General features: G+C 44.0%; 1 pseudogene; it reads right to left on the bottom strand.

Annotated features, from left to right (window-relative positions):
* Positions 1 to 5559: 5559 nt before the first annotated feature.
* On the bottom strand, positions 5560 to 26016 carry LOC121545673 (annotated as a pseudogene).
* Positions 26017 to 26230: the final 214 nt, after the last annotated feature.

Consider the following 26230-nt stretch of genomic DNA (forward strand, 5'->3'; position numbering starts at 1 on the left):
GCAATGTTGCAGAACTCAACGAAGACAACTTTATACCTAAGTTTAATTCAGTAGAAAAAAAGCGGACTGATGTTGTCTCCTAACTGCGGGGTTTTCTTCTCTCCAAGTTGGACTATTTCGAATGAGTGAGTAATGTTAACTTCAACTTCCTGGATTTAGTAAAACTATAAAACAAAATAGGAAAGTGCACTTTTATAAATTACTCGCTCGAAGGAGGTAGTAAAGACGTGCAAACGGAATAGTATTCTGCCAGCAGCACAAACGATGACGTCACTTTCGTATGGTAATGACAAAACCTTCAAAATAGAACCCCCAATGCAATACATTGTAATAGACCGTACATGGGATACATATCGGCTTGTAGAGAGAACTTGTCTACCTGTCTCAGCTAAAGTGGAGTGGGAAATACTCTGTTGGGTCTCTACCAACCAAATACAGTGCATTCGGAAAGTATTCAGACCTCTTGACTTTTTTCCACATTTTGTTACGTTATAGCCTTATTCTAAAATGGATTAAATCGTTTTGTCCCCCTTATCAATCTACACACAATACCCCATAATGACAAAGCAAAAACAGGTTTTTAGAAATTTGTGCACATTTATAAAAAATTAAAAACGGAAATATTTCATTTACATAAGTATTCAGACCCTTTGCTATGAGACTCAAAATTGAGCTCAGGTACATCCTGTTTCCATTGATCATCTTTGAGATGTTTCTACAACTTGATTGGAGTCCACCTGTGGTAAGTTCAATTGATTGGACATGATTTGGAAAGGCATACACCTGTCTATATAAGGTCCCACAGTTGACAGTGAGGTCGAAGGAATTGTCGGTAGAGCTCCAAGACAGGATTGTGTCGAGTCACAGATCTGGGGAAGAGTACCAAAAAATGGTGTTGTACATATCCAGCAGCACTTAGTTCTTCACCCCCTCCATTGCCCCAACTGTTGGTCTGATTCACTGGTACAAGGAGAGCTTTTGCACTATGTTGAATAAGGTTATGTGTCATTCAATATGGTCCAGTGGGCAGAAACAAACGGAAAGCAGTAGACCTATCTAGGTTATGTGGTTTTTGCGTGACAAGCCTCTGCTTTGGCAACAGCGTCGACTATTTTCTTGAAAACTAGAACTGCCTACTGATATGCTACTGGTAGGCCTGAAAGTTACGCGTTATAAAATGACTTCCGGTACTTGTCGGGCCCATACGGGAAGCCACTTTATAGCGCGCACCTTTCTTACTCAGGGGGTGTGAGCACTTGTTTTTACAGCAAACAAGACTGGGAACAGCTGCCACTATGCTTAGGTATGTATGACACGTTATCTTTTATAAAATGTGTTATTTCACTTAGGCCTACTTTGCTCTATGCAGAATAGAATAGCATAGAATTGGAATAGGAATAGAATAGAACTGTGTTTTTTATTGATTGTTCATTAAACCCAAGTATTGGACGATTTACAATTATTCCTGTATTTATTCAAACATTTTAGATTTTTTAAACCATATTAAAATGCTTTGAATATTTTACCAACCCTGATTATGAAAAAAATTAATTGCTTTTCAACTGTAGAATTCTGGAAAACAGAGATATCATGCCATCATGTGGCAAAGCAGCAGGACTGCATGTGGAATAGAATCAGCAGAACTGCATGTGTATAGACGTTGGTGAGGTGTGCCATGCGATGTAGACTAGACTAGAAGTAGGCCTGCCTACCTTATACCCTCAATGAACCTCATAGCGAGCTCCGGGCACTACTGAACATCAGCACATAGTACAGCATAAACAATACATATGATCTACAAGATTAGAGACATAGACAAGACATTTAACCTTCAACAGAATAATTTCAAGTTTATTTAATTTTGTTTCACATGGATTCCATAGAATAAGAATACAATAGATATTTATTTTTCTTCTGAATTGTCATAGTCATTATCATAAATACTAATAAGAATACATCATACACAATAAACACAGCACTATCCAAAGGCATAAAGAGTATCACAAGACATCATTCACCACTAACAACAGAGTATATGGTTTTCATTGAGCATATTTATAAGAACTACAGAGAGAGAGGAAAAGAGAGAGTGAGGTAAAGAGAGCTAGAAAGAGAGAGAGAACACAGAGGAAGAGAGAGAAAGTCAGGTGCCTCTACACCGCCTGATTAAAAAAAAACGGATTCAAAAAATGAAAGAATCCAAAACTGCATAATGGAATAATATGAATGAAAAACAATATCAGTTTCCGTTGTGATGATAACTGTGGAAGCAAAATCTATCGCTCCAGACACACACGCCTGTCCTCTTACCATTTGGCAATCCAGTTTTTCTTCTATCCAAACAGAGGATTGGCAGTACAGCGGGTAGGCCAACCTGATTGTTGTAGCACGTGTACTCTCTGTGCTTTGTGTGAAATATAGCGGAGCTGCTCTGTGCTGTCACCTTATGATGAGGCAAACATACATCATATTAGTTAATATGCTGTAACACTTATTTGCCACTTGCTTTTCCCCCTTCAATTTTGTTCCAGGCTGCTTTAAGTCCAGGAGTCAGACATGCAAAACCTTTGTTTTGAGAGTAAAGGGGATGCAGGATTTATTTTTTTATATTGGAAATACGATACTGTTCAGAACACCTCAGTTGGCTAAATTAATATGTTAAAAGTACTGTAAGTATTTCCTATGGCTTGTGTATGGTCTTGAAAACGGCGCAAATTGTGCCATACTGATTTAGTTCTGTGTAAATATTTGCATGCTTTTTGATCAGATGAGCATTAGAAATGGTGATTAAACATGATGACTAACTCTGTCTGATGACTCATCCCTAGACTATATAAAAACAGGAATGGGTTCTGGACCAAATTTGTCGGATGCCGATTTCTAAACTACATTACAATCCAAATAAATAAAAACACGATGCCCCTTAACATCAATTGGCTTCCCTGATTCACAACCTCAAATCATCTCTAAATAAGAGCGTTGATAGCACACTACGTACAGCAGTTTTTAGGAACAGCATAATATTAGCAAAATACCAATTGCTACCATGCTAACTACATTTTCATTATCCTAGATGCATTTAGGACTTTTTACATTTCAGCTTTTAAGAGATTCTCTGGAACAAACATAGCTACAGTCATATGAAAAAGTTTGGGCACCCCTCTGAGGCTGCATAATAATTTACTCTGTCGTCACAGAAAATGATCACAGTGGCATGCCATTCATTTTCTAATAAAAGCTGAGTACTGGGATATTGTCCAGACAAAGATTTTTAGTGTAGCAATATTAAGTTGTATGAAATTAAATCAGATGTGAAAAATAGGCTATGCAAAAATGTCTGCATTCTGTTGATTTGAATACCTGTAACTACTTAGCACTGATTAATTGGAATACACAATTGGTTTGGTGAGCTCATTAAGCCTTGAACTTCATAGACAAGTGCATCCAATCATGAGAAAAGGTATTTAAGGTGGCCAATTGCAAGTTGTCGTTCTCTTTGACTCTCCTCTGAAGAGTGGCAACATGGGGGCCTCAAAGCAACTCTCAAATGACCTGAAAACAAAGATTGTTCAACATTATGGTTTAGGGGAAGGCTACAAAAAGCTATCGCAGAGATGTAAGCTGTCAGTGTCCACTGTGAGGAACATAGTGAGGAAATGGAAGACCACAGGCACAGTTCTTGTTAAGGCCAGAAGTGGCAGGCCAAGTAAAATATCGGAGAGGCAAAGGCGAAGGATGGTGAGAACGGTCAAAAACAGCCCACAGACCACCTCCAAAGACCTACAACATCATCTTGCTGCACATGGTGTCACTGTGCATCGTTCAACAATTCAGTGCACTTTGCACAAGGAGAAGCTGTACGGGAGAGTGATGCGGAAGATGCCTTTTCTGCACACACGCCACAAACAGAGTCGCTTGAGGTATGCAAACGCACATTTGGACAAGCCAGCTTCATTTTAAAATAAGGTGCTGTGGACTGATGAAACAAAGCTTGAGTTATTTGGTCATAACGAGGGGCGTTATGCATGGCGGCAAAAGAACACTGCGTTCCAAGAAAAACACTTGCTACCCACAGTAAAATTTGGTGGGGGTTCCATCATGCTGTGGGGCTGTGTGGCCAGTGCCGGTACTGGGAATCTTGTTAAAGTTAAGGGTCGCATGGATTCCACTCAATATCAGCAGATTCTTGGGAATAATGTTGAAGAATCAGTCACAAAGTTGAAGTTACGCCGGGGCTGGATATTTCAACAAGACAACGACCCAAAACACTGCTCAAAATCTACCCGGGCATTTATGCAGAGGAACAAGTACAATGTTCTGGAATGGCCATCCCAGTCCCCAGACCTGAATATCATTGAGAATCTGTGGGATGATTTGAAGCGGGCTGTCCATGCTCGGCAACCATCAAACCTAACTGAAGTGGATATGTTTTGTAAGGAGGAATGTTCCAAAATACCTTCATCCAGAATCCAGACACTCATTAGAGGCTATAGGAAGCGTCTAGAGGCTGTTATTTTAGCAAAAGGAGGCTCTACTATATATTGATGTGATTTTTCTGTTGGGGTGCCCAAATCTATGCACCATTTTGATGCATATTGAACATGTTCTGTTAATCCAATAAACCTAATTTCACTACTGAAATATTACTGTGTCCATCAGTTATTTGAGAGATCAAAATGAAATTGCTGATCCAAACACCCAATTATTTATAAATGGAAATCATGGAAATTGTCAGGGGTGCCCAAACTTTTTCATACGACTGTAAGTCATTGCTTGAGTAATATTTCGATGAAAAATATAAAAGACAATGAACACAAGTTGTAATGAATGTAACCTATGTTAAACACATAAATCACTGCTAACACATCTCTCATTCTTCTCTACTCGCTCTCTGAATTCATCGTTCTTTTTGCTTTCTTTTTTGGCTTCATCCTTTGCCATCACGTCTATTCCGCTCTATCCCTTCAAACTCACTCAGTAATGTTGAACAAATAAAAAAGCACAGTGAGAAAATAGGAAAGATGGAACTCTATTCTGAAAACGAAGAAACAAAAACATAAAAATTGAGAAAAAAAAGGATATAGAGAAATAAAATATACACACAACATAAATATTAGAGAACGACGAGGGTTGAACTGTGACCTAAACAGAACTGAAGTAAATACAATTGAATAACTCTGTGCTCTACATCTGTTGTATAACAACTAATATGGAGCACACAATTATTCAACTGTGTACATATATTTATATATTAATATGTTGATATTTACACAGCACAGACAAATACATTCTCCCAAGTTAAATATTACTACCATTATTGTCCTTCATTTAAGTGTTATTCCCATATAAGATAGATCTTTGTAGTTTTCTAAAATATTGTATTCAAGTTTTTCCTCATATGATCAAACGGACAATCCCCTGTTGTCTTCTAGAGTTAAACACATCAACAGAAGAAACAGCATGTTACAGTAAGGACCCATTTCCCCCTCACCAAAATAACCCAAATGGACACGGTGTTGCTAAATTCCCCTCCCAAGACCCCACCTTCTTCCATCCCTCCCTCCCTCCCTCCTCTTGTCAACTCACAGATGCACAAACAGACAAACAGAGGAGTGTGGAATTGTGGATGGTGGTCAGGCACCACACACCCAAATCACATGGTGGCCCTGGAGAGAGAGAGAGAGAGAGAGAGAGAGAGAGAGAGAGAGAGAGAGAGAGAGAGAGAGAGAGAGAGAGAGAGAGAGAGAGAGAGAGAGAGAGAGAGAGAGAGAGAGAGAGAGAGAGAGAGAGAGAGAGAGAGAGAGAGAAAGACAAAGGGAGAGAGAGAGAGAAATTACAACTAATGTATACATAAAGCTTATGAAGATGTCATAAAGCCACAGTCTGCATTCCCTTTGGAAGAGTAACATTATTACAGTATTTCTCACAGTCGTTTAACTCTGTATTCTCAGTATTGCTCCAACATATGCACTGACACTCACCATCTTCCAGCTGCTGTAGGGTGGACCAGCTCACATTTGATTGGCGAAGGAGGTGGGCTGTTGTTCGTATCCCCCCTGCTGATAGTCTCCGCCTCCCTCGGTGTAGCCGCCCTGGCCATAGTCGGGCTGGTAGCCTCCCTGGGTGCCGGCATAGGCGTCCCCCTGCTGTGCGTAGCCCTCTTGCCCATAGCCTTCCTGGCCAAAGGACTCTGGAGCAGGCGCGTTCTCCTGGGAAGGTGCATATGTGCCTCCGAAGGCTGCCATCCAGCCGGTCTCCTTGAACACAAACCACAGGTTTCCTCCCCACAGGATCAGGTTCAGGAAGCCAAACGCCTGGGGGGTGAATTGGAAAAAGAAGAGTAAGTCAATATGTTGTAGTACAGGTTTTTTCTGTCATGTCCTCAGCAGTAAATGCACTTTCACTAAACACACCATTCCTGAAAAACTTACCCCAGATGTGTTGAGACCAGAGACCACAGGGTCATGGACTTCACGGCAGCGGTTCTCCGGTTCGTCACAGGCCATCGATCAGTAAGAGGACCTTGTCTGGGTCGGTGGCTGCCTTCACATCCGACAGACCTTTAGCCCAGGCAGAAGAAGCCACCAGCCAGAAGAAGGTGAACACTGACGTCACAACGAAGTCCTGAGGAGCATCAAGTTATAAAGCATTAGCAACATACATATTCATCATCATCAAATCTCAAAGTTCTCATCAGAAACGTAATCAATCTCATCATCGTCATCATCATTATCATTATCATTACTAGGATATTAGTAATAGTAGCAGAGGTAGTGGAATATGGTATGGAATATGCCTACTAGATACAAGAAGAGCGAAAGACAAACTCACAATCTGGGCTCCCTTTCAGCCTTCAAGGTATTTCTCCAGAATGAAAACGTACACAGAAAGGGCTGCCATGGAGTAGAGGAAGGAGAAGACACCGACGGTGACAAAGATCTCAGCTGAGGAGGAGTAGTCTCTGATCAGGAACAGACGCTCAGGGCTTTCCCCCTTACAGGTTGGGTCATCGAAGTACACCTGATGTAGCCTGGCAAGGACAAGGGACATAGAAAGACAGAGAAGATGGTAGACAGAGAAAGAGAGAGGAAGAGAGACGTCAAATTGGGTTAACATAGTTTAATATAGATTCATGTTCCATCCCTGACGTTTGCAGCCCAGTGGTACTGTAAAAATGACAGACAAACCATATTTGTGTGTGTTCAGGGGGTTAGGTGTGACTGATTAGGCATACTGACCTGAATGGATACTCAAACGTCACCTCAATGCTCAGGTCACTCTCTGACCGGTTTTTACTCTCCACACTCATCTTGAACATGCCAGAGTAGCTGCCGCATGTCGAGAAAGCAAAGATAGCAAAGATCTGAAAGATACAGAGAGAGAAAGAGAAGATGAGAAGAGTTAGAAACAGCACGTCGAAGTAAAAGGGAAGTGAAAGGGGCGGAACAATTTAGTAGTGAGATCAAAGGAATGGGAAAGAATAGGGTTGTGAGAATGAGACCGACAGAGAGAAATGTGGGGAGAAGCAGAATACATCTATTAAATTGCACTTATACAGGAATGATTATTCTGAGATTGTGCTCTGTTTAGGAATTAGCATAACTCTAGATTGGTCTGAAATAGGTGTTGATGAAAGGAAAGTCCATGCAGTATAATGACAACCCCCGCTAAAGGTCTACTGTTACTGAAGAACCTGACGCTGTGGTTTCACCACCTTCTGTATCATCTGCACTCCAATGTTCTACCAATCACAGCAGGCTGTTGACAAAGGCACCCAGAGTGCAAATCAATGCAGCTATATCGCCAGGTCACAGAGCTACACCTGTTGCCATGGTTACTCTGACACCTAAAGTTGTGCACTTTTGTATAAAGAAAATACAAGAAATGTAAAACAACATGTTTGGTTGATATGGATGTACTACCGGTTGGACCAAATAAGTTATGATCTCCTCTATGTACCAGGCTACAGTCCTACAGTACTACAGTACTGTAACGCAGCGCTTGTGCACGTGAACGCTTATCTGCTCTCTTACACACACACGAGCGTGCACATAGACACACTCTCACACATCGGAGAATAGACAGCCAGCTATTTTTACCACACCCTCCCTTCCCTGCAGGCCAGATCCGATTGGTTGGAAAATCTGGCTATTAATCTGACGGAGGTCCACCTCCATCTGTCACTAAAGGACGCTGCACAGGGCTACTGTACACACACACACACACACACACACAGGCATGGGCGCATGTGTGCGCAGCTGCGCAAATACACGCACACCTATCTGTATACCAATCTGCTCTCATACTCTGGAATACATTGCTCTAAATAGTCATAATATATTTCAACATGGCTTCACCAAGCCTTCAAATATACACAGATTCATCCACACTCCTCTATTGATGAAAAACTGTACACATGGTACACAGAAATTATTCTCTCTCATTTATATCTACAGCACTAACACAGTCACACCTCCTCCACTTCCTCTCCTTATTAACAGGTTTTAATAATGATTGGAGAGGAGTGTGAGGGGAGGGGATGATCATGAAAAACAAAACAGATTGGATATAGGCATGCATGAAAGATGGAAGGAGGACTTTTTGTATGAAGAACATGCAGATCTAGCACCAGGCTAGTTAGAGTAACTATGTTGAAAGATGTGGGAGAGCTAAGTTCACAACATATGCCAAATGATCCTCTTGTAAGATTTTAGCTCTCACTTAGCTAGTCTCACATACACAGTAACATAGATGATCAAAGGGCAAAGGAATGATGGAAAGATGTTGAAGAAAGAGAGACAGAGGCAGGCTGCACACAGTGTCAGATACTATGGTAATGCTATTGGCAACATTGAGCATAGAGGGGGGAGGGGGCACAGGGAGGTTCCCACTGACATGGTAAATGTTGCAGTGCTCTCACATAAATTCACTACCACTATTCAAACATGCACAAACACAAGCACCCATGCATAAAAGCAAAGGAACTTGTCTGTCGGCCCTGCATTAAAGACCAAAATTGCTTTTAAAAAATGGTGATAAATAAAAAAAGTATACCAGTTTCATTTAAGGACCAAAAAATGTACAGCTGTGCCATATAGATTGCTAAATAGTTGGGAAGAGATTTTTGATGTACTGATTCCATGGCACATGGTTTATGAAATGATACACAAAATGACGCTGGATTCAAAACTTTGAGTTTTATAATTTAAATTATTATACAAATATTATACAACTGAATGGTCTTCAGAGATAGATGGGAGGGGTTGAGGGTAGCTGAAGGATGGGACTAAAAACAAACAAAAGATAACTATTGTAAAATATACTGTGTCCGTAAAATGTATATACACTGCTCAAAAAAATTAAGGGAACACTAAAATAACACATCCTAGATCTGAATGAATGAAATAATCTTATTAAATACTTTTTTCTTTACATAGTTGAATGTGCTGACAACAAAATCACACCAAAATTATCAATGGAAATCAAATTTATCAACCCATGGAGGTCTGGATTTGGAGTCACCCTCAAAATTAAAGTGGAAAACCACACTACAGGCTGATCCAACTTTGATGTAATGTCCTTAAAACAAGTCAAAATGAGGCTCAGTAGTGTGTGTGGCCTCCACGTGCCTGTATGACCTCCCTACAACGCCTGGGCATGCTCCTGATGAGGTGGCGGATGGTCTCCTGAGGGATCTCCTCCCAGACCTGGACTAAAGCATCCGCCAACTCCTGGACAGTCTGTGGTGCAACGTGGCGTTGGTGGATGGAGCGAGATATGATGTCCCAGATGTGCTCAATTGGATTCAAGTCTGGGGAACGGGCGGTCCATAGCATCAATGCCTTCCTCTTGCAGGAACTGCTGACACACTCCAGCCACATGAGGTCTAGCATTGTCTTGCATTAGGAGGAACCCAGGGCCAACCGCACCAGCATATGGTCTCACAAGGGGTCTGAGGATCTCATCTCGGTACCTAATGGCAGTCAGGCTACCTCTGGCGAGCACATGGAGGGCTGTGCGGCCCCCCAAAGAAATGCCACCCCACACCATGACTGACCCACTGCCAAACCGGTCATGCTGGAGGATGTTGCAGGCAGCAGAACGTTCTCCACGGCGTCTCCAGACTCTGTCACGTCTGTCACATGTGCTCAGTGTGAACCTGCTTTCATCTGTGAAGAGCACAGGGCGCCAGTGGCGAATTTGCCAATCTTGGTGTTCTCTGGCAAATGCCAAACGTCCTGCACGGTGTTGGGTTGTAAGCACAACCCCCACCTGTGGACGTCGGGCCCTCATACCACCCTCATGGAGTCTGTTTCTGACCGTTTGAGCAGACACATGCACATTTGTGGCCTGGTGGAGGTCATTTTGCAGGGCTCTGGCGGTGCTCCTCCTGCTCCTCCTTGCACAAAGGCGGAGGTAGCAGTCCTGCTGCTGGGTTGTTGCCCTCCTACAGCCTCCTCCACATCTCCTGATGTACTGGCCTGTCTCCTGGTAGCGCCTCCATGCTCTGGACACTACGCTGACAGACACAGCAAACCTTCTTGCCACAGCTCGCATTGATGTGCCATCCTGGATGAGCTGCACTACCTGAGCCACTTGTGTGGGTTGTAGACTCCGTCTCATGCTACCACTAGAGTGAAAGCACCGCCAGCATTCAAAAGTGACCAAAACATCAGCCAGGAAGCATAGGAACTGAGAAGTGGTCTGTGGTCACCACCTGCAAAACCAGTCCTTTATTGGGGGTGTCTTGCTAATTGCCTATTATTTCCACCTGTTGTCTATTCCATTTGCACAACAGCATGTTAAATTTATTGTCAATCAGTGTTGCTTCCTAAGTGGACAGTTTGATTTCACAGAAGTGTGATTGACTTGGAGTTACATTGTGTTTTTTAAGTGTTCCCTTTATTTTTTTGAGCAGTGTAGTATGTATAAGCTGGAAGTAGAACCCTAAGTGTTGTTGTCCATTAGTTTACTCCAATTAGGGGAGAGGGGGTAGGGTTAGGGGAAAATAATAAAGGAAAATATATTTTAAAAACACACGAGTACACACACTCCGAGTTAGAATCAGCGGCATTTATAAATATCTGCTTATCAGATTTGATAGCTGAGTCAGACAAGACTGAAACCACAGGTATTCCTAAATTGTCACGCCCTGGCTCTGGGGACTCTTAAATGTTGAGTCAGGGTGTGTCGTTTCTATGTTGTGTATTTCTATGTTGTAGTTCTAGCATGTCTAGATCTATGTTGGCCAGTGTGGTTCCCAATCAGAGGCAGCTGTCGCTCGTTGTCTCTGATTGGGAACCATACTTAGGTAGCCTATTGGCACTAGTGGGTTGTGGGATCTTGTTCCGTGTGAGGTATGTTTTGGTTTTCTACCTTGGACTTCACGTATCGTTTGTTTATTGTTTTGTCGTTGTGTTTATTAATTAATAAACATGTATGCATATCACACTGCGCCTTGGTCTGTCCCGTCTACAATGAACGCACGTGACAGAAGATCCCACCAAACGAGGACCAAGCAGCGTGTCCAGGAGCAGACAGCCTGGACCTGGGAGGAGATCCTGGACGGTAAGGGATCCTGGACTTGGGAGGAGATTCAGGCCGGGATGGATCGCCGTCCTTGGGAGGAGACAGCGCGTTATAGAGAGGAGCAGCGGCAACGCAGAAGGTGCCGGCCGAGGAAGAAGCCCGAGAGACAGCCCCAATAACATTTTGGGGGGGGCTAAAAGGGTGGTTGGCGGAGCCTAGTGTTAGAGCAGAGCCAACTCCCCGTACTCACGTGAGGAAGCGTGTGACTGGGCAGGCTCCGTGTTATGCGGAGCTACGTACTGTGTCGCCAGTGTTCCGGCACAGTCCTGTACGTCCTGTGCTAGCACCACGCACGTGTCGTGCGAAGATGGGCATTCAGCCAGGACGGGATGTGCCGGCTCAACGCTCCTGGTCTCCAGTACGCCTCCTCGGTCCCGTATATCCTGCGCCGGTGCTACGTACTGTATCGCCAGTACGCGTGCACAGCCCTGTACGTCCTGTGCTAATGCTTCACACATACTGTGCGGAAGTAGGCATCCAGCCAGGACGGGTTGTGCCAGCTCTCCGCTCCAGACCTCCAGTCCGCCTCCACAGTCCGGTACGGCCCGTTCCTGCTCCCCGCACCAAGCCAGTGGTGCGTGTTCCCAGTCCGGCCCGGCCCGTTCCTGCTCCCCGCACCATGCCAGTGGTGCGCGTCGCCAGCCCGGCCCGGCCTGTTCCTGCCCCTCGCACCAAGCCAGTGGTGCGCGTCGCCAGCCCGGCCCGGTCTGTTCCTGCCCCTCGAACCAAGCCAGTGGTGCGCGTCGCCAGCCCGATCCGGCCTGTTCCTGCCCCTCGCACCAAGCCAGTGGTGCGCGTCGCCAGCCTGGCCCGTTCCTGCTCCCCGCACCAAGCCAGTGGTGCGTGTTCCCAGTCCGGCCCGGCCCGTTCCTGCCCCTCGCACCAAGCCAGTAGTGCGCGTCGCCAGCCCGGCCCGGTCTGTTCCTGCCCCTCGCACCAAGCCAGTGGTGCGTGTTCCCAGTCCGGCCCGGCCCGTTCCTGCTCCCCGCACCAAGCCAGTGGTGCGTGTTCCCAGTCCGGCCCGGCCCGTTCCTGCCCCTCGCACCAAGCCAGTAGTGCGCGTCGCCAGCCCGGCCCGGTCTGTTCCTGCCCCTCGCACCAAGCCAGTGGTGCGTGTTCCCAGTCCGGCCCGGCCCGTTCCTGCTCCCCGCACCAAGCCAATGGTGCGTGTTCCCAGTCCGGCCCGGCCCGTTCCTGCTCCCCGCACCAAGCCAGTGGTGCGTGTTCCCAGTCCGGCCCGGCCCGTTCCTGCTCCCCGCACCAAGCCAGTGGTGCGTGTTCCCAGTCCGGCCCGGCCCGTTCCTGCTCCCTGCACCAAGCTAGTGGTGCGCGTCGCCAGCCCAGTCCGGCCTGTTCCTGCCCCTCGCACCAAGCCAGTGGTGCGCGTGTCCAGTCCGGCACGGCCTGTGCCTGTTCCACCGGTGCCTGGTTCGGCACCAGTCAGCTGCTCCACTCCGGAGCCAGAGCAATCCGCTCCACCGGGGTCCAGTCCAGCCCCGATCAGTGAATCCACTCCGGAGCCAGAGCAATCCGCTCCACCGGGGTCTAGTCCAGCTCCGGTCAGCGGCTCCACGCCGGAGCCAGAGCAGTCCGCTCCACCGGTGCCTGATCCAGCTCCAGTCAGCGGTTCCAGTCCAGACCCAGATGTCAGCCTCTCTCCAGGTTCGGGGTCTCCCACACCAGGGTCCAGACAGGGCTTGGTACTTCGTGGGAGGAAGGAGTGGGGAAGCAGCGCGCCGAGGTCCAGACCAGACCAGGGGCGCAACAGGGAGGCGGAAAATAGGTGGTGGTCACGCCCGGAGCCGGATCCACCTCCGAGGCGGAATGCCCACCCGGCCCCTACCCTGTTATGTTTAAGTTGCGTGGTCGGAGTCCGCACCTTTGGGGGGTACTGTCACGGCCTGGCTCTGGGGACTCTTAAATGTTGAGTCAGGGTGTGTAGTTTCTATGTTGTGTATTTCTATGTTGTAGTTCTAGCATGTCTAGATCTATGTTGGCCGGTGTGGTTCCCAATCAGAGGCAGCTGTCGCTCGTTGTCTCTGATTGGGGACCATACTTAGGTAGCCTATTGGCACTAGTGGGTTGTGGGATCTTGTTCCGTGTGAGGTATGTTTTGGTTTTCTACCTTGGACTTCACGTATCGTTTGTTTATTGTTTTGTCGTTGTGTTTATTAATTAATAAACATGTATGCATATCACGCTGTGCCTTGGTCCGTCCCGTCTACAATGAACGAACGTGACATAAATAAACTTGGGTAAATGGATAACTGAAGTTAATACATTGATTGATACAGGAGCATAAATGGATGTTGTAGGACCAAAAGTCTAGCCATCAACATGTAAGTACTGTATGTATGCTCTCAAGCTTCTTTCTGCCGCAGAGTTTGGCAGGAACACAAAGAGTGATGGATCTAACAGCTTCAACCAATCACACCTCCGCTAAGCTAGGGGCAAGAGAGTGGGCAGAGAGCCCTGGCAATAAGTCTGCAAAGGTTTAACATATAAACTCCTTACCATATACACTCCTACAATCAGCAGCTTTGATGAGCAACACCTGTAACCACTTATAGAAAACTCAAATCAAATTTTATTTCTCACATGCGCCGAATATAACAGGTGTAGACCTTACTGTGAAATGCTTACTTACAGTGGGGAAAAAAAGTATTTAGTCAGCCACCAATTGTGCAAGTTCTCCCACTTAAAAAGATGAGAGAGGCCTGTAATTTTCATCATAGGTACACGTCAACTATGACAGACAAAATGAGAGAAAAAAATCCAGAAAATCACATTGTAGGATTTTTAATGAATTTATTTGCAAATTATGGTGGAAAATAAGTATTTGGTCACCTACAAACAAGCAAGATTTCTGGCTCTCACAGACCTGTAACTTCTTCTTTAAGAGGCTCCTCTGTCCTCCACTCGTTACCTGTATTAATGGCACCTGTTTGAACTTGTTATCAGTATAAAAGACACCTGTCCACAACCTCAAACAGTCACACTCCAAACTCCACTATGGCCAAGACCAAAGAGCTGTCAAAGGACACCAGAAACAAAATTGTAGACCTGCACCAGGCTGGGAAGACTGAATCTGCAATAGGTAAGCAGCTTGGTTTGAAGAAATCAACTGTGGGAGCAATTATTAGGAAATGGAAGACATACAAGACCACTGATAATCTCCCTCGATCTGGGGCTCCACGCAAGATCTCACCCTGTGGGGGTCAAAATGATCACAAGAACGGTGAGCAAAAATCCCAGAACCACACGGGGGGGACCTAGTGAATGACCTGCAGAGAGCTGGGACCAAAGTAACAAAGCCTACCATCAGTAACACACTATGCTGCCAGGGACTCAAATCCTGCAGTACCAGACGTGTCCCCTGCTTAAGCCAGTACATGTCCAGGCCCGTCTGAAGTTTGCTAGAGTGCATTTGGATGATCCAGAAGAGGATTGGGAGAATGTCAGATGAAACCAAAATATAATTTTTTGGTAAAAACTCAACTCGTCGTGTTTGGAGGACAAAGAATGCTGAGTTGCATCCAAAGAACACCATACCTACTGTGAAGCATGGGGGTGGGAACATCATGCTTTAGGGCTGTTTTTCTGCAAAGGGACCAGGACGACTGATCCGTGTAAAGGAAAGAATGAATGGGGCCATGTATCATGAGATTTTGAGTGAAAACCTCCTTCCATCAGCAAGGGCATTGAAGATGAAACGTGGCTGGGTCTTTCAGCATGACAATGATCCCAAACACACCGCCCGGGCAACGAAGGAGTGGCTTCGTAAGAAGCATTTCAAGGTCCTGGAGTGGCCTAGCCAGTCTCCAGATCTCAACCCCATAGAAAATCTTTGGCGGGAGTTGAAAGTCCGTATTGCCCAGCGACAGCCCCAAAACATCACTGCTCTAGAGGAGATCTGCATGGAGGAATGGGCCAAAATACCAGCAACAGTGTGTGAAAACCTTGTGAAGACTTACAGAAAACGTTTGACCTGTGTCATTGCCAACAAAGGGTACATAACAAAGTATTGAGAAACTTTTGTTATTGACCAAATACTTATTTTCCACCATAATTTGCAAATAAATTCATAAAAAATCCTACAATGTGATTTTCTGGATTTTTTTTCCTCATTTTCTCTGTCATAGTTGACGTGTACCTATGATGAAAATTACAGGCCTCTCTCATATTTTTAAGTGGGAGAACTTGCACAATTGGTGGCTGACTAAATACTTTTTTTCCCCACTGTACAAGCCCTTACCGAAAAGTGCAGAGTGAGACAATACGTTTAAAAAAAGTAACACAATAAAATAACAATAACGAGGCGTTACCGGTACCGAGTCAATGTGCGGGGGTACAGGTTAGTCGAAGTAATTGAGGTCATACGTACATATAGGTAGGGGTAAAGTGACTTTGCATAGATAATAAACAGCGAGTAGCAGCAGCATAAAAAAAAGGGGGTCAATGTAAATAGTCCAGGTAGCCATTTGATGAACTGTTCATCTGTACTGGCCAGACTGTTACAGATGAGGGATACATTATTATCAATTCAATAGATAGTTCAATTGAAGTCCAGCTCTGTTAATGTATTGACCACACAGTATGAAAACTGGTCTTACAATACAACAATGCAATGAGTGAATCAGTAAAGCAAATATGTAAATTGGCAAGTTAACTGTAAATCCCAGGGTAAGACACAATAACCCTCTTTCACAAGCATAACCTGGGGCAGGATGTTGTTATGGTTGACACAGTGGTTAACCACAGCTCTATACAGCTCTATCCGTACTAATTTGTGAAATAATTTAACGTCGAGCTAATTGTCGATTTCAGTGGCTTAAAAACGAACAAATCTAAACCGTTACTTTTTTGGGGTTCGAACCGGTTCAGAACTTTATTTATTTTTCTGTCTGGAACAGTGGAACAGAACAAAAAAATAATGGTTCTGTTCAGAAATAAATGATTGGAAAATAATTGTTTCCAACCCCTGATTCTGTGTGTATGCTTTTACAGCCGGCTTGTCCATTACCCAGCTTTATTATTATTATTATTATTATTATTTATTTATTTTTTATGTGTGTGGAGTGGGTGGGCGAGCGGATTAGGTGCGGAGTGCTCACTGTTGTGTGGCAGGGGGTTAGAGGTAGGGAAGGGGAACGGGCTAAGCTCTTGTCAAGTCCAGAAGAAACAGCCCAATTCCTGGGTCCAACCCCTGTACTACAGAACTACAGCTCCTGCTGGGAGTGGGAATCCAGCCACACACAATCCAAACTATTACAAGTCATTTGGCAAACTCAGATCTCAAAGTACATTCAACAAACAATACAAAGATGGCCTCACACGAAAAAGCAAAATATTTATATTTATTTGTGCATTAGTATTGGTGTGTGTGTATATCTCTATTCAGTTAAGTAGTCTTTGAGAGAGAGAGAGTGTGTGACTACTGCTCTACTGTGGCATCTCTTTTTAAAGATGAGAGGAAGGAAACACACAGGAAGTGTGCTGCACCTGTTGCTTTCTCTCTCCATGTAGTCACTGTCTCCACTTTCCTTTGCTCTGACGCTGTCATCCTGCCTCTCCTCTCCGACTTTCTAAACCAACCCTCTCAATAATGGGCTCTTTTCTTACATTGGGTTACCGATGTTGAGAGATACAGTATGGGATAAAATAAAAGGGGGGGCAATGAGGGTGAAATCCCCAACTCTAATCACATAAACCCAACGGTACTGAGTACTGAGAAAGTAAGTATTCTTAAAACGTTCACCTGCAAGTTCACATCCATTAAATAAGAATACAAGCATGAAAATATCTGTTTTGGACGTCATACCGTGTCCTGAACACACGTGCGCACACATAACTACACACAATCTTTCACAGTCAGAGAGCAGACTCTTTTGTCTCTGGAGAATGCGATCCATGGTAACACGTGTGCTAAAACAAACATTTAGTGAAGCCACAGAGAAAGATGGGAGGAGTAGCGCAATCATGTTGTATTGACAAATGCAGGATTAGAATGCTGGGGAGAGAAGAGAGCGGGAAAGAGAGAGAGGGCCTGCAAATCATGCAGCGCATTTGGGATTGTGGGTTGAGCAAATAACAGAAGTACTACAAAAAAAGCTTGTGGAGAAGGAGCATTAGTATTTGCAATAAAGATGCATAAAATATTAACTAACAATTGTTAGGCCAGTACAGTACTGTTCGGTTCAGTACACGTGGTTAAATCAGCATCCTCAGCAGTGGAATCAAACATTTTGATGATAATAACACACTGCTCTCCGACTTTACAATCAATTCAAACATTTATGGGAGTTGATCAATGCCAGGACTCATATGTTCAGATTATCGTTATGTAGGCATTACATTCATGTACTGCATCTGAATGCCTTTATAATACTGAATAAATGTGAAACACAAGGTCAAACTCCATCCCCATCATAAAGCTGATCCATTCTGCTCATGGAGAAAAAGCTGGCATTAAAACAGTCCCATCTGTAAACTGATCCAGAAAGAAATGCATCAAGCTGGTTCTAATTAACACTGTATCGTGTTCACAGAGAGAGAGGGGATGTTAGCTCCATATCATTACCATGACGAATAAAGTTTGTAATGGAAAACTTCAGATCCATCATACAACTTTTGTTCCTTTAGATTATTTTTCCTTAAATGAAGACAAGAGCAGCGAGGCGAAATTCATCATGTGCAAGAGAACATGGGAAGGAGATAATGTCAAGAAGAAACTCTCAGACAGTGTAACATAAGTCAAGGTAATGTGGGTTTCATGCGTTTCCTTCACATCTCTCAGCAAGAGATAATATACATCAAGTTTCTGGCCCTGCAGTGGGTTAGCCTACTTTGCTTTCTGAAGTAGGGGATGTGATGGGTGGGGACTGCAGAGGTAGGACAAGAGACCGGAACTTTGTGTGTCACTGACTGCTGTGCAGCACGCGCCAGGTGATCTAGTTACAGTATGGAATTCACAACTAAATATTTGCCAGCTTGATATCTTATAACCATACTGAACAAAAATATAAACGCAACATGCAACAATTTAATAGATTTTACTGAGTTATAATTCATAAGAAGAAATCAGTCAATTTAAATAAATAAATTAGGCCCTAATCTATGGATTTCACATGACTGGGAATAAAGATATGCATTTGCTAGTCACAGATACCTTTAAAAAAAGAAAAGGGCCTATTTTTGTGCATTCAAATTGCCATTGATCAAATACAATTGTGTTTGTTGTCGGTACCATACCATAACCCCACCGCCACCATGTGGCACTCTGTTCACAATGTTGAAATCAGCAAACCGTTCGCCCACACAACGCCATACACGTGGTCTGCGGTTGTGAGGCGGGTTGGACGTACTGCCAAATTTTCTATAAAGACATTGGAGGCGGCTTATGGTAGCAACAGCTCTGGTGGACATTCCTGCAGTCAGCATGCCAATTACACGCTCCATCAAAACTTGAGACATCTGTGGCCTTTTGTTGTGTGACAAAACGGCACATTTTAGAGTGGCCTTTTATTGTCCCCAGCACAAGGTTCACCTGTGTAATGATCATGCTGTTAAATCAGCTTCTTGATATGCCACAGGTGGATGGATTATCTTGGCAAATGATAAATGCTCACTAACAGGGATGTAAACAAATTTGTGCACAAAAATTGAGAGAAATAAGCTTTTTGTGCATATGGAACATTTCTGGGATCTTTTATTTCAGCTCATGAAACCTGGGACCAACACTTTACATGTTGCGTTCATATTTTTGTTCAGTGTATTAAATTAACTGTCTAAAATGTGCTAAATGCTCTGCAGTTGTTCATTTGGTTTGCTAATTTAGTAGCTAGATATCTTCTTGCAAAATCAAGATTATCTTGCTCACACTGCCCTACCCTATGCTTTGACTTCTTTCTCCCCTCTCTCTCCAGATGAAATCTTGCGACTTGTGACGGCTGGCCGCCCAACAACCTGCCCGCTTGACCCTATCCCCTCCTCTCTTCTCCAGTCCATTTCCGGAGACCTTCTCCCTTACCTCACCTCGCTCATCAACTCATCCTTGACCACTGGCTATGTCCCTTCCATCTTCAAGAGAGCGAGAGTTGCACCCCTTCTCAAAAAACCTACACCCGATCCCTCCGATGTCAACAACTACAGACCAGTATCCCTTCTTTCTTTTCTCTCCAAAACTCTTGAGCGTGCTGTCTTTAGCCAACTCTCTTGCTATCTCTCTCAGAATGACCTTCTTGATCCAAACCAGTCAGGTTTCAAGACTGGTCATTCAACTGAGACTGCTCTTCTCTGTGTCACGGAGGCTAACTCTCTCTCCTCTGCTCTCATCCTTCTAGACCTATCTGCTGCCTTTGATACTGTGAGCCATCAGATCCTCCTCTCCACCCTCTCCGAGTTGGGCATCTCCGGCGCGGCTCACTCTTGGATTGCGTCCTACCTCACAGGTCGCTCCTACCAGGTGGCGTGGCGAGAATCTGTCTCCGCACCACATGCTCTCACCACTGGTGTCCCCCAGGGCTCAGTTCTAGGCCCTCTCCTATTCTCTCTATACTCCAAGTCACTTGGCTCTGTCATATCCTCACATGGTCTCTCCTATCATTGCTACGCAGACGACACACAATTAATCTCCTTTCCCCCTTTTGATAACCAGGTGGCGAATTGCATCTCTGCATGTCTGTCAGACATATCAGTGTGGATGACGGATCACCACCTCAAGCTGAACCTCGGCAAGATGGAGCTGCTCTTCCTCCCGGGGAAGGACTGCCCGTTCCATGATTTCGCCATCACGGTTGACAACTCCGTTGTGTCCTCCTCCCAGAGTGCAAAGAACCTTGGCATGACCATGGACAACACCCTGTCGTTCTCCGCTAACATCAAAGTGGTGACCCGATCCTGTAGGTTCATGCACTACAACATTCGCAGAGTACGACCCTACCTTATACAGGAAGTGGCACAGGTCCTAATCCAGGCACTTGTCATCTCCCGTCTGGATTACTGCAACTCGCTGTTGGCTGGGCTCCCTGCCTGTGCCATTAAACCCCTACAACTCATCCAGAATGCTGCAGCCCGTCTGGTGTTCAACCTTCCCAAGTTCTCTAACGTCACCCCGCTCCTCCACACACTCCACTGGCTTCCAGTTGAAGCCTGCATCTGCTACAATACCATGGTGCTTGCCTACGGAGCTGTGAGGGGAACGGCACCTCTGTACCTTCAGGCTCTGATCAGTCCCTACACCCAAACAAGGGCATTGCGTTCATCCACCTCTGGCCTGCTGGCCCCCCTACCTCTGCGGAAGCACAGTTCCCGCTCAGCCCAGTCAAAACTGTTCGCTGCTCTGGCACCCCAATGGTGGAACAAGCTCCCTCACGACGCCAGGACAGCGGAGTCACTCACCACCTTCCGGAGACACTTCAAACCCCACCTCTTTAAGGAATACCTGGGATAGGATAAAAGTAATCCTTCTACCCTCCCCCTACCCCCCATTTTTTTTTTTTTTATGTTAAATAATCCCCTCCTGGATCAATAGCCTTGCTGTCTAATATTTGTTTTGTGTGTGCCGCAAACTGAGTAGCATTTGAGTTACTTGTATAACTTTATGAGCTGGGATGTCTGTTAGGGTTGGGCAGTATCCAGATTTTCATATCGTCATACCATCCTTCTCTCATCCTGGGATTTACAGTATTACGGTCTTCGTACACAAGGAGGCGCTAAAAAGCCCATTGGTTGTCTATTACCAGAACGCAAAAAAATTGCACAAACTAATAGAGAATTTCAATAGAGGCTGCTAGCTAACGAGCGCACAAATTGCAAAGACAGGCAATCCATCTCATACATTTTTATGTTATTGAAAAAATGTAAAGAAATAGTTGACTGTATTTAAACAACATCCCGTGGCTTTTGCCAAATACCCCAGTAAGCCTAATGTCTGTCGTGCAAATATTTTACGTTGGAGACTGTATCAAATGTTTACAATGCACTCGTTAGCATTTAGCTAGCATTCGCTATGAGATTGTACATGTACAGTGGGGAAAAAAAGTATTTAGTCATCCACCAATTGTGCAAGTTCTCCCACTTAAAAATATGAGAGAGGCCATAGGTACACGTCAACTATGACAGACAAAATGAGGAAAAAAAATCCAGAAAATCACATTGTGGGATTTTTAATGAATTTATTTGCAAATTATGGTGGAAAATAAGTATTTGGTCAATAACAAAAGTTTCTCAATACTTTGTTATATACCCTTTGATGGCAATGACACAGGTCAAACGTTTTCTGTAAGTCTTCACAAGGTTTTCACACACTGTTGCTGGTATTTTTGCCCATTCCTCCATGCAGATCTCCTCTAGAGCAGTGATGTTTTGGGGCTGTTGCTGGGCAACACGGACTTTCAACTCCCTCCAAAGATTTTCTATGGGGTTGAGATCTGGAGACTGGCTAGGCCACTCCAGGACCTTGAAATGCTTCTTACGAAGCCACTCCTTCGTTGCCCGGGCGGTGTGTTTGGTATCATTGTCATGCTGAAAGACCCAGCCACGTTTCATCTTCAATGCCCTTGCTGATGGAAGGAGGTTTTCACTCAAAATCTCACGATACATGGCCCCATTCATTCTTTCCTTTACACGGATCAGTCGTCCTGGTCCCTTTGCAGAAAAACAGCCCCAAAGCATGATGTTTCCACCCCCCATGCTTCACAGTAGGTATGGTGTTCTTTGGATGCAACTCAGCATTCTTTGTCCTCCAAACACGACGAGTTGAGTTTTTACCAAAAATTTATATTTTGGTTTCATCTGACCATATGACATTCTCCCAATCCTCTTCTGGATCATCCAAATGCACTCTAGCAAACTTCAGACGGGCCTGGACATGTACTGGCTTAAGCAGGGGGACACGTCTGGCACTGCAGGATTTGAGTCCCTGGCGGCGTAGTGTGTTACTGATGGTAGGCTTTGTTACTTTGGTCCCACCTCTCTGCAGGTCATTCACTAGGTCCCCCCGTGTGGTTCTGGGATTTTTGCTCACCGTTCTTGTGATAATTTTGACCCCACGGGGTGAGATCTTGCGTGGAGCCCCAGATCGAGGGAGATTATCAGTGGTCTTGTATGTCTTCCATTTCCTAATAATTGCTCCCACAGTTGATTTCTTCAAACCAAGCTGCTTACCTATTGCAGATTCAGTCTTCCCAGCCTGGTGCAGGTCTACAATTTTGTTTCTGGTGTCCTTTGACAGCTCTTTGGTCTTGGCCATAGTGGAGTTTGGAGTGTGACTGTTTGAGGTTGTGGACAGGTGTCTTTTATACTGATAACAAGTTCAAACATGTGCCATTAATACAGGTAATGAGTGGAGGACAGAGGAGCCTCTTAAAGAAGAAGTTACAGGTCTGTGAGAGCCAGACATCTTGCTTGTTTGTAGGTGACCAAATACTTATTTTCCACCATAATTTGCAAATAAATTCATAAAAAATCCTACAATGTGATTTTCTGGATTTTTTTTTCTCAATTTGTCTGTCATAGTTGACGTGTTCCTATGATGAAAATTACAGGCCTCTCTCATCTTTTTAAGTGGGAGAACTTGCACAATTGGTGGCTGACTAAATGCTTTTTTTCCCCACTGTACTTGTTAGCATTGCTAACCTTCGGATTACAGAGGCTCAGTGGGGTTTGAAAATAACACCCCTTGTGTTCAGTGCTGGTATTACCGAATATCCCAGGGATGGGACAAGGTCGGTATGACAATCTGGATAGTGCCCAAGCCTATACTGTATGTCAACTGCATACAGCCTTTTGTTTGCCTTTGCGATGCACTCAATTGCCTCTACTGTACTATACAGCAGGTATAGTATTTCATGATGTTGTCAATAGGGATTTTCATAAGAGAACTACAGGGATAAATGTTCAGGTAATAATGCTTTTATTGCTTCCTGAAAGTTGATCCTCTCTTTGACTAAGAGAGGCTGACACCAACCAAACTCACTTGGCTTACTGTATTGTGTCTTGACCTCAAAAATCACCCTTTCAAGCAACTCATGCCATCACTGAAGAGGCATAATGCTGCAGCTTTTGCATGTCTCAACGATCTGCATTTTTAACTTCCAATAGGAGGATTGCATCAGGCTATTAAAATGATGCTGACTAAAAGCTTTATTCAAATGTTTTAAGCTCCTCCAGAGGAAAGGAGACACATGCTTCCCTGCATGTGCCTTATTATTGAAATATTAACTGGCTTTAAAATGTACATATAAGAAGGTCTGATATAATGGCCAAATAACACTTCAGTTCCGACAGAAGTTCTTATAGAATAGATACTGTAGTTACAGAGCAGTCATGAATGCAGACCATAGTGTGGATCAGTTGTGTGTGGTGAGTTTCACAAGCCAACAGCCCAGTATAATTACAGTGGGATTCACTTTTAAGGGCATTGGAAATACTCCAAGTGTGATAGGAGCCAGATGTTTCGTATATCAACACCTACACTAGTCCTCCTTGACTGCATGGTTCAACTCCCTTACTAACAAAAATGTCCTCCCTGGCACTAGCCACAAGTGCAAACTGAAATGCTTTGGAGTGTCAATGTTGTTAAATAAATAAAGATTACATTGCCTTGGCGCAATAAGTGTGCGTAAATGTTAAAATATATATATATATATATATATATATATATATATATATATATATATATATATACACACAGTACCAGTCCAAAGTTTGAGCACACCTATACTCATTCCAGGGTTTTTCTTTATTTTTACTATTTTCTACATTATAGAATAATAGTGAAGACATCAAAACTATGAAATAACACATATGGAATCATGTAGTAACCAAAAAAGCATTTTATGTTTGAGATTCTTCAAATAGCCACCCTTTGCCTTGATGACTGCTTTGCACACTCTTGGCTTTCTCTCAACCAGTTTCACCTGGAATGCTTTTCCAACAGTCTTGAAGGAGTTCCCACATATGCTGAGCACTTGTTGGCTGCTTTTCCTTCACTCATCCCAAACCATCTCAATTGGATTGAGGTCGGGGGATTGTGGAGGCCAGGTCATCTGATGCAAGCAGGTCTCTTCTTCTTATTTGTGCCCTTTAGTAGTGGTTTCTTTGCAGCAATTCGACCATGAAGGCCTGATTCACACAGTCCCCTCTGAACAGTTGATGTTGAGATGTGTCTGTGACTTGAACTGTGAAGTATTTATTTGGGCTGCAATTTCTGAGACTGGTAACGCTAATGAACTTATCCTCTGCAGCAGAGGTAACTCTGGATCTTCCATTCCTGTGGCAGTCCTCATGAGAGCCAGTTTCATCATAGCGCTTGATGGTTTGTGCGACTGCACTTGAATAAACTTTAAAAGTTCTTGAAATGTTCCGTATTGACTGACCTTCATGTCTTAAAGTAATCATGGACTGTCGTTTCTCTTTGCTTATTTGAGTTGTTCTTGCCATAATATGGACTTGGTCTTTTACCAAATAGGGCTATCTTCTGTATACCTCTCCTACCTTGTCACAACACAACTGATTGGCTCAAACGCATTAAGAAGGAAAGAAATTCCACAAATTAACTTTTAGAAAGGCACACCTGTTAATTGAAATACATTCCAGGTGACTAGCTCATGAAGCTGGTTGAGAGAATGCCAAGAGTGTGCAAAGCTGTCATCAAGGCAAACGGTGGCTATTTGAAGAATATAAAATATATATTTCGATTTGTTTAACACTTTTTTGGTTACTACATGATGCATTCCATGTGTTATTTCTTAGTTTTGATGTCTTCAAGTATTCTACAATGTAAAAAATAGTAGTAGGTGTGTCCAAACTTGACTGGTAGTATATATATATATATATATATATATATATATATATATGTGAGTGTCACAGAGCTCCCTACGTGTGTGGCCTGGGGTCGGTGAGGGGTGGGCTATACTTGTAAGTTGCCTAACCCTAACCTGTGTAGGTAAATGCCAATGGCTTCGTGTCTTTACGCCCCTCCCACGCAACCACGATTCAATGCGAGTCATAAAACAAAGAACACATTTTTGTCAACTAAATCAAGGGAAGCAAAGCAACTTGTCAAAGTATAACATTTAAAAACGCATAGCGCAAAGACAGGCCTATAATCAAGCCATTAACAAACAGTTTAAAAAACAGCCTAATCAATGTTGGCAGAACAAAATAGGCTATAAATGTACTTGTAACTTAACTCGATAAACTTCATGAAAGCTATTAATTGTGAATAAATGTATTCTAAACGATGCAAGTACGTTCCAAATAACAAGACACCCTGGACTCCACAAAAACTACAAAACAATGTCATAACATACTGTAGTTCTGGCCATTCTACAGTACTTACCGAGCGATTCGACCGTCGCTTTTTAGATCCGCGCGTGAACATGTCGATGGTTCAAGAACAAGTGGCTTAGTTGTTTCCAAATAGTCCGAGAGGATTTTTAAATAGGTAGATAGATACATGTGGCATCTGAATTCACAGGACAACGTAAAAATATGTTCCGATAAGTCGTGTCCTAAATACAGTACCAACTTGTACAAACCTCCTCTTCTTGGAGTTTTACGCACAGTCTTGCTGGAGTTGTCTGAAAATTGCACATTTTGGTCACCACAAATAAAAGGGGAATGGGAAAAACTGAAA

This window comes from Coregonus clupeaformis, chromosome 30 (genome assembly GCF_020615455.1).
Source record: "Coregonus clupeaformis isolate EN_2021a chromosome 30, ASM2061545v1, whole genome shotgun sequence".
Lineage (NCBI taxonomy): Eukaryota > Metazoa > Chordata > Actinopteri > Salmoniformes > Salmonidae > Coregonus > Coregonus clupeaformis.